The 10,365-nt window shown below is 34.2% G+C and overlaps 1 long non-coding RNA gene across 1 annotated transcript; it reads right to left on the reverse strand.

Annotated features, from left to right (window-relative positions):
- Positions 1-1,192: 1,192 nt before the first annotated feature.
- On the reverse strand, positions 1,193-7,945 carry LOC125619818. Its single transcript, XR_007351421.1, has 4 exons — positions 7,834-7,945; positions 5,513-5,581; positions 4,724-4,806; positions 1,193-2,018 (listed from the first exon to the last, which is right to left on the reverse strand). It is a non-coding gene; the product is annotated as an uncharacterized LOC125619818 (long non-coding RNA).
- Positions 7,946-10,365: the final 2,420 nt, after the last annotated feature.

Raw genomic sequence — 10,365 nt, forward strand, 5'->3', positions numbered from 1 at the left:
TTTTATTTATTTTTAGTTGGTGCTGAGGATCAAACCCAGTGCCTCACACATGCTAAGCAAGCGCTCTACCACTGAGCTACAACCAAATCCCCTGCATATAAGTCTTTATGTGAATATACATTTTAATTTTTCTTGTGCAATGCCCAGAAATAAATCCGTGAGGTTACCTGGCAAGAGTATATTTTAACTTTAGAAGACATTGTCAAGTTATTTTCCAAAGTGCCTATGCCATTTTGCATATCTACCAACAATGTAAGGAAATTCTAGTTGCTATCCATTCTCACCAATAGTTAGTATTGTCAGTTACATTTTTTTTTTTTGGTAGTTGTAGATGGACAGCATGCTTTTATTTTATTTTTTTAATGCAGTGCTAAGGAGTGAGACTGGTGCCTCAACATGTGCTAGGCCAGTGCTCTGCTACTGAGCCACAGCCCTAGCCCAGTATTGTCAGTTAAAAAAAAAAAAAGGAAATTTGAGGGCTGGGGCTCAGCGGTAGCGCACTTACTTGGCACAAGTGAGGCACTGGGTTCGATTCTCAGCACCACATACAAATAAATAAAATAAAGGTCTATCAACAACTTAAAAAAAAAAAGGAAAGGATTCCATTGACACTTTTGGAAAAAATCAATTGCCACTTAACTCATTTCACAACTCATAGTCTACTGTTTCGTAGAGTAACATGTCTATCTTTATGTCAGTGCACATTCTCTGATTATTAAAGCTGCTATAACACTCAGTATGAGTCCTCCAATTTTGTCCTACTTATTTACAGTTGTTTGGCACTTTTGTATAATTTTAGTTAGGCCAGCAATTGCTACAGAAAAACCTGTTGGGATGTAAACTGGGATTGCTTTCAGTTTTTAAACGAATTTGGGAAGAAATGACATCTTAACAATACAGAGCCTTCAGACCCCATAAGCATTGTTTATATCTCTATTGAATTAGGTCTCATTAATATTCTGTAACTGTTAATGTAGCAGTCTTGGAAATGTTCTGTTAAGTTTGTACTTCAGTATTTCATAGTTTTTCAATTGTTAGAAATGGCTTTGTCTTCTCAATTTCAGTTTTTAATATTTTTAACCACTATTAATGTTTAAACTCTTAAGTTTCTGGTTCTCAATTTGTAAAATGGATATGCCATGTCCATTTTGCAAGGTTATCATAAAAATTAATGAAAATGATATACCTTAAAGCATCCTGAACTAAAAAAAGTATTATAGGACCAGTGCTTTAGAAAAGCCATCTCACTTAACCCTAAAAAACAGAAAACCCTTATAGAGAATGACTTGTAGTGAGTTAAATGTTGTTCTCCTCAAATATATGTCTCTATTCTAACACCTAGACCCTGTGAATGTGAACTTATTTGCGGTTGGGGTAGGGTCTTTGCAGATGTAATTAAATTAAGAATTTTGAAATGAGATCATTCTGGATAATCCAAGTGAGTCCTAAATTCAATGACAAGTGTCCTTATGATGAGAGAGAGGTAAGAGAGGATCATGTGAAGACAGGCAGAGTGTGAAGTTTGGAACATAAGCTAAGGAACACTGGCCCTGGAAGGTGGAGGAGGCAAGAGAGGACTCTTTCCCAGCGTCTCCAGAGGGAGCAAGACCCTGATGACACCTTGATTTCAGATTTCTAGCCCCCACCTCTGTGAGAGAACAAATGTCCATTCTTTTAAACCACCAGGCTGGTAGTAATTTTTTATGGTGGCTCTAGCCAATGAATTCATTACTTTTATCATTTTTGAGTAATCATTACACTGTATCTTACCTGATGTATGATGTGTACTGTGGGGATCACAGAAGAAATAATAAGACACCACACGCATACTTCCTCATGATGCTTAGAATCTTTAAACCATTATTCCTCTAAAAATATTTGAACCAAGTTTTTAATATGAAATCAGACTGACAACCTCTAATTACCCAAAGCTATAGTACTCACCTGTCCCTTGATTTTCTCTTTTCAGTGGGACCATTTTTCCTTTTTCTTCTGATGCTCCTTAGCATCTCTAAATTCTGTAAGAGAGATGAGACTTGGTGTTGTTTCTTGTACAAAGAGCTAATGAAAGACAAGAGTATTCCGTTAAAATTTATTTAGCTTTTTTGAAGCTGAAAGAATAATTCACTATCAATTATTGACTAAAGGATATTGAAATCTCCAACATAACTGAAATTTTTTCTCCTTTCAGTTCTATCAGGTTTTGTTTTATATACTTTAAAATTTATTAGACATATGTTGCTATGGTCTGAATACCTGTGTCCCCCCAAAACTCATATGTTGAAACCCAACCTCCAAAGTTATTTTTCCCATTTGAAAAATAGGATTGTTTTACTATTGAGCTATGAGTTCTTTATGTATTCTGGATACAAGTTTTTTACCAGATACATATTTTGCAAACAATGTTCTCACAGTCTGTGACTTGCCTTTCCATTTTCTTAACACTGTCTTTTGAAGGATCAAATATTTTAATTTTATTAAAAGGGAAGGCCTTTGGTGTTAGAGTCTGTAAACAAGTCAAAATAACACCTGGCATTTTGCCAGGGGAATGTTAGAGTTCGTAAACAAGTCTGGATGGTGCCTGGCAAAATGTCAGAGGGAGTGGTTTGAGAAGTAACAAAACCGAGCCATTAAGTGTAGAGATTCCTGATTGGTTGACTGATGTATCTAGTTTATGCTAATTAGATAAGCTGTGTGGAATGTATAAATACTGCTCCTGTCCTGCAATAAACGGCTCCTACTCCTGCTGTATCAACGTACACAAGTTATTCGTCACCCCCCGGTTATTTTGCTGCAGCCGGACTGCGGCACTTTGGGAAATGATTAGATCATGAGGGCAGAACCCTCATAAAAAGAATCAGTACCCATATAAAGGAGGCTTGAGGGAGCCTCTTTCTCCTTTCTTCAATGTGAGGACTCATAGAAGAACAGGTCCCTATCAGACATGGAATTTGATGGTATTCTTGTTCTGCATAATATACACATTTTATAAAGAGTTTAAGAACAGTATATGTCCATTTCTCACCCAACCTTTGAGCTACTCTTATCATACATTTCACTTTTACATGTTATAAACCTCATAATACTTCATTAATTTTAATTGTAAATTACTTTTTTTCTTTTTGGTACCAGGGGTTGATCCTGGAGGTACTTAAATACTGAGCCATATTTCCTGCCCTTTTCATTTTTTATTTTGAGACAGGGTCTCACTAACTTACTTAGGGCCTCACTAAGGTGCTGAGGCTGGGTTTGAACTTGTGATCCTTCTGCCTTGGCCTCTCTAGCCTCCTATGATTATAGGTGTGGGCCACTACTTACCTGGCTGTAAATTACCTTTTAGCAAGATTTGATACTAAGAGGAAACATATTTGTCTACATTTTTACCACATCATGTGTGTCTCATTCATTATTAAAATCCAAATTTCCAACTAGAATTCTTTTATTCCTTTAGCCTAAACAATTTTCTTTTCCATTTCTTGTGTATTAGTCTGATGATTTAAAAAAATCTCCTGGACTTATATTACATGAAGTCTTTTCAAACATATCACTCCACCATTTTCTGGGTTACATTGTTTTTATGAGATGACTACTATTATTCTTGTCTTTAGCTATGGATCAAATTATACCCCCCCAATTATATGATATAATGCAAACACCCAATGTGACTATTTGCGGGTAGGGCTTTTAGAGGTAATTAAAGTTAAATGAGCTCATAAAGGTGTGGTCATTATTGTGTAGAATTGATGGTCTTATAAGAAGAGAAAGAACTCTCCCTGCCCCCACATCCCTTGTACATATACCAAGAAAAAGTTATGTGAGAGCACAGATAGAAGGCATCCACCTATAAATCAGGAAGTAGTCCCTCTTCAGAACTCCTCCATGCAGACTCCCTGATCTCAGACTTCCGGTCTCCAGAACTCTTGTCTAAACCACCCAGGATTTTTAATTTTATTTATTTATTTATTTATTTATTTATTTTGGTTATGGCAACCTAAGGTGACCAATGCATCTTTATTCATCTATCAATAATATTCTTGTTCTCTGTGGCAGCATTTAAGATTTACTCTTCATTACTGGTTTCCAATATTTTTATTATATCTTGCCTTTGTGTGAATTCCTTCTTTTTTTCTGCTTAGGGTTTGTGTTGCTTCTTGGATCTGTGGTTTATAGTTTTCATCAAGTTTAGAGGATTGTGGCTATTATTTTTTCAGATAATTTTTCTGTTGCTTCCCCAACTTACATTTTCTGGGAGCCCAATTTTAAATAGGTTAGACAGCTTGACTTTGTTCTACAGTTTACTGATGTTCTATTCATGTTTTCCCTGTCTTTTTCTCTGTGTATTCTATTTGAATCATTATTATCATGAGGTCTTTCAGTTCACTATTTTTTTTTCTGCATTGTCTAATTTAGTGTTAACTTAATTCCCTGTAGTTTTTGCCTTGGGTATTATATAGTTCATCCCTAAAAGTTCCACTTGGGTCTTGTTCTATCTTTTAAATTCCTCTTCTCATTATGTTCATGCTGTCTTCTACTTCTTGAAAAAAAATATGTATATACATATACACACATACATATGTGTGTGTATATATAATTTTATAGGAATGTTAATGTTCTTTTGTACTAATTATATTTGCTATCTTTGTAGTTATATATTATACATAAATATAATTATATTTATAGTCCAGTTTTATACTTATTTAAGATGAGGAAGTAAATCTGATACTTATTCCATTCCACTGTGTTGAGAAATTGATTGAAGAGAGTTGCCTGTCTTCTTTCCTCAGGGAATGGGCAATAGTTAACCAACTAAGGAAATAATATTAACCATCAGTTAATTCCAACTTGGGAAAAACTATTTTTTGATATAATTTTGAAAAAAATATATATAATTATATGATAAAAAATTAACTGTCTTAGTATTCTAAATTTTGGTCTTTAATACAGTAAAACTTTTTTATATCCATGTTTCTCTTCTCAATTGACTCACCAGCACAGTCACTAAATTCCCTTTTACGGTATTTGGTGTTTCCTATATTTTTACTCATGCATGCCTTTAAAAAATGCCTGTACTACTTGAAGAAGTTTTAATGTTAGCTGTTAGATGGTCAGATCTTCATGGCAAATGCCTGGCATAGTTTTTATACTGAATCCCAAAGATAGAATTTCTTATCTCTGGTTAGTATCAGTTAGTAAATGCTGAACACTTCAAGGCATGTTTCCAAATTGTTATGTGAAAAGGGAGTTGAAAAAATCTTCCACAAGTGCAGAAAGTCTTATTATTTGGTTATTCTAGATAAATGTATGTGTATATTGCTTGCTATACAACAACTTCCTTGAGGAAAATATATGCCTTGTATAGAGCTATATCCAAATAGCAAGTGCTGGGTATATATGTGATGGGCACATGAGAAGTGTTGTAAGTATTTGTATAAATAAGTGGACTGCTGTTTATATTCAAAAATGACAAGAAGTACCTTAGCTAATTTGCCAGTGTCTCTTACAGTGTACCTACCTGTTGATTCCTGCATCTCCAGTTGAGCATCCGGAAAATTGAATGACACTAAAAATGATAAAGTCCAACCTGAGGTGGTGAAGAGTGTAGTTAAAATCAGTTGGTCAGAGGTCCAGATGCAGAAGTCTATCAATGTCTGTGTGCAAAATCTAAAGATTGGGTGGCCACCATCACTCTGAATTCCAAGAGGTAAATTCTCTTAACGTAAACATAAAACTTCATTATGGTAGCATATATTTTTATGGTGTATGAACTTAACCCACTTTAATTAAGATTACCTTCTTTAAGCAATAATCTTTCTTATACACTTTGTGATTCTGCCTCATAATCAAAATTTTAAAAGGACGAGGTAGTAAAATTTTGGCTATCTTAAAATATTGGCTAAACTTTGCTTGTCAGTATTTGTTTATTGATGTGTACTGTGTCCTGATAGCAAGGCCCAAATTTGAAAAAAAAATAACAGTTGTTCACTTGATTATTTTTGCATGTGTCTATCTGTCTGTCTGTCATCTTCCAAAGACATTAAATGTAGCCATTGCTTATTGATGGTCATTTTGAGGGTTCCAGTCTAATTAAATGGCAAAAATAAAATGAATCCTACACCAGGCACTGGGAAAACATTTTACAACAAAAGCTCCAATTACAATGTTTATCAGGAACTAGACCATACATGCAGGTCAAGGTATGTACAGTATGCTTCGGGATAAACAAGGAAGCTATTAATGATGTGATTCTTAAATGATTACAGTAATGTACTGGATGACTCTGGAAGTTGGTTCATTTGTCTTTCATTTTTGAAAGTTTGCCTCCATTATGTACTCTTGGTCATGGATATAAACGAACAGAATTATCTCTACATTCAACATATTACAAATTGTCTACAATTTGGATAATTTACTTTCATAAAGTAAGTTTACATTTGATGAAGTTGTATATTATACTTAAGTTGTATAGTTTTTTTAACTCCAGCATGATAAATATCTGTAAGTGTTGAGGTTATCTATGCAAATCTTTCACAAACATTCTTTTTGACAACACTCATTTGATTTAATGCCAGGATAGCATTTTTTCCCTCTTATTTCAAATACAGGGTAAAATTCTTACTATCAAAACATTGTATTATGTTCTCAAAGCTTAAGTGAAAATTGATTTAAAAACCAAAAAGAAATTTTCAATTAGTAGTTTACTAAAAAAAAAAAAAACAAACCACTGAATTTCTGAATCAGCAAGATATATGATGCATCATTTAGTTTTACTAAATGAGAGAATGATAAGCCAGAGGACATTACCACCATTCAGCTCTGATTGGAGCTGAAATCAGGCATATTGATACACAGTTTAATTCATGTGAAATAGCAATAAGTTATTTTTATAATTAACTTTGAATTCACCAACCCGTATTCTACAGTTAAATCAGAATAACCATGTAACATATTTTAAAATTATTTTTTCATATTAGCATTCAAAGACAAGCAAGAATGTTATAACTAAAAAACTCCCTGGGCTACAAATGGAACTGGGAAATATAGAAAACCTAAAATGGTCAATATCAAGTAATAAAACTGAAACATCAGTTGAAAGTCTTGCAACAAAGAAAATCCCAGGACCAGATGGATTCTCAGCTTGGTTCTACCAGACCCTTAAAGAACTAACACTGGTCTTTCTTAAATTATTTCATGAACTTGAAAGAGAGAGAACACCCTCAAATACATGAACATATAGGCAAGAATCCTTAATACTATTTCAGTAAACTGCATTCAGAAACACATCATGAAAACAATGCACCATAATCAAGCTGGTTTCATTCTATGGTTGAAAAATTGGTCCAACATGCACAAAATCAATAAATTTAATTCATCATATAAATCAAATTAAGGACAAGAATCATATGATTATCTCAAATACAGAAAAAAAACTTTGATAAAATTCAATACCCATTCAAGTTAAAAATGCTGGAGAAACTAGGAATAGAGGTATTTACCTCAATATTTTAAAGTCTATATACCACAAACCACAAATCAATATCATATTAAACAAAGAAAAATTAAAAGCATTTCCTCTAAAATCATAAACAAGACAAGAATGTCCACTCTTACCACTTCTATTCAATCTAGTTCTCAAAGCTCTAGCCAGAGCAATCAGGCAAGAGAAGAAAACTAAAGTGATAGAAATAGGAAAAGAAGAAGTAAAACTGTTTGCTAATTACATTATCTTATATCTTATAAGACCTCAAAAACTCCACTGGAAGACTTCAAGAGCTGACAGATGAATTCAGCAAAGTAGCAGGATACAAGATCAACACCCATAAATCAATAGCTTACCTATATTCTAACAGTGATTCTGCTGAAGAAGAAATCAGGAAAACCGTCTCATTTATATAACCTAAAAACAAAGTAAAATACTTGAGAATTAGTCTAACCAAGGAGGTGGATGATCTTTACAATGAAAATTATACAACACTGAAGAAGGAAATCGAAGACCTTAGAAGATGAAAAGAACTCGCATGTTCTTGGATAAGCAGAATTAATATTGTCAAAATGGTCATACTACCAAAAGCAACATACAGATTTAATACAATTCCCATAAAAATATCAATGTCATTCTTCAAAGAACTAGAAAACAGTCCTAAAATTAGTTTGGAAGAATAAGAGACTAAGAATAGCCAAAGAAATCCTGAGCAAGAAGAGCAATGCAGGAGGTATCATAATATGTGGTCTGAAATTAAACTGTAGATCTATAGTAAAAAAAATTTTTTTAAAATCCAGCATGATATTGGCATCAAAATAGACATGAAGACCAATGGTAGAACAGAAGACACAGAGACAAACCCACATACTTATAGCCATCTGATGCCTGACAAAGACGCCAAAAATATATGTTGGAAAAAACCCCAGCCTTTTTAATAAACGGTGCTGGGAAAATTGGATATCAACTTAAAAAAAAGTGAAAACAGATCCCTATCTCTCACCCTCACAAAATTCAAATCAAAATGGATTAAAGATTTAGGAATTACACCAAAAACTTTGCAACTGCTAGAAAAAACCAGAGGGTCATATTGGTGCAAGCACCAACTTCCTTAAAAAATCCCTAAAGCTCAAGTAATAAAAACAAGAATCAATAAGCGGGATGCCATTAAGTTGAAAAGCTTCTACACAGCAAAGCAAATGATTAAAAGTGTAAAGAGGGAGCCTACAGAATTGGAGAAAATCTTTTCCAGCTTTTTCTCTGACAGAGGATTAATATCCAGAATATATAAAGAATTTAGAAAATTTAGCACCCAAAAAACAAATAACCCAATCAATAAATGGGCAAAAGAACTAAGCAGACACTTCTCAAATGAAGAAACAAAATGGCCAAAAAATACATGAAAGAATATTTAACCTCTCTAGCAATCAGGGAAATGCAAATCGAAACTACACCAAGATTTCATCACACTTCAGTCAGAATGGCAATTATCAACAATACAAATAATAAATGCTGGTGAGGATATGGGGGAAAAGGTACACACATACATTGTTGGTAGGACTGCTAATTAGTACAACCACTCTGGAAAGCAGTTGAAAGATTCCTCAAAAAACTAGGAATGAAACCATCATATAACACAGCTATCCCATACCTTGGTATTTATCCAAAAGAGTTAAAATCAGCCTATTATAGCACCAATGTTTATAACAGAGCATTTAACAATAACCATGTTATGGAATCAGCCTCGATGCCCATCAATAAATGGATACATTAAGAAAATGTGGTATATATACATAACAGAGTTATACCCAGTCATAAAGAAGAATGAAATTATGGAAATGGAGAACATGATGCTAAGTGAAATAAGCCAGACTCAGAAAGCCAAGGGTCCAATGTTTTCTCTCATCTGTGGAAGCTACAACAAAATAAGGGGGGAAAGGTGTGTGTGTGTGGTGGGGTAGATATCATAAACGTATCAGAGAGCTGTATCAGTGAAGAAGAAGATCAGGAGGGACAGGGGAGGCATAGGAAAGGAAGGAAATGAAGAATAAATCTAACAAAAATCACACTATGTGCATATATAAAAATACACCATAGGGAATTACACCTTTACATATGCACAGAAAACACCAATAAAAATAGTAATACATGAGCAAAAAGAAGACCAGTTAGAGGAAGGAAAATAGGGGGAGGGAGGAGGGGAGGAAAACAGGTGGTGAGGAACAGAGACTGAAATGCAATGAATCAAATTCCATGCATGTATGATTTTGTCAAGATGAACCCAACTATGTATAACTATAATGCTTCGATTTTTAAAAAATAACATGAACTATAATATTTACATAGGCAAAGCCACCTGAGAAGCAGCTTAAATGATTTGAAACACAGGTAGAATCAGGGCCAAAGAAACTATGCCTGTAATACAATTAGTTTGATATTTCTCAAGTAAGCATCAGTTCTTACTCAAATTAATGGTCACCAACATAAAAGACTGAATACTTATTTCAATTGATACCACCATTGTTTGATATTTTTTTTTTGCACATTTGCTTGAAAGCATTCTTCAAAGCTATAAGAAAACTAAGATTGCCATTCATATCCTGATTTTACCCCAAATTTAATTACCTAGATTAGACACTAATGTAGTTTGGATCTTAAATGTCCCTCAGAGACCCACATAGGACTTATTCCCTGGGTGGTGCTTTGGGGATGCAGTGTAATCTTGGAGAGGTGGGGCCTAAGGGGAGGTCTTTAGGTCATTGGGGGAGTGTGTTTGGGGGGGGGTTGTGGGAACCCTGCCCCTTTTCCCTTTCTTTCCTTTGTTTCCTGGGCATAAGGTGAGCGAGCGGTTTTTGCTCTACCACATGATTCCACCATGGTGAGCTAAA

This window comes from Marmota marmota, unplaced genomic scaffold (assembly GCF_001458135.2).
Source record: "Marmota marmota marmota unplaced genomic scaffold, marMar, whole genome shotgun sequence".
Lineage (NCBI taxonomy): Eukaryota > Metazoa > Chordata > Mammalia > Rodentia > Sciuridae > Marmota > Marmota marmota.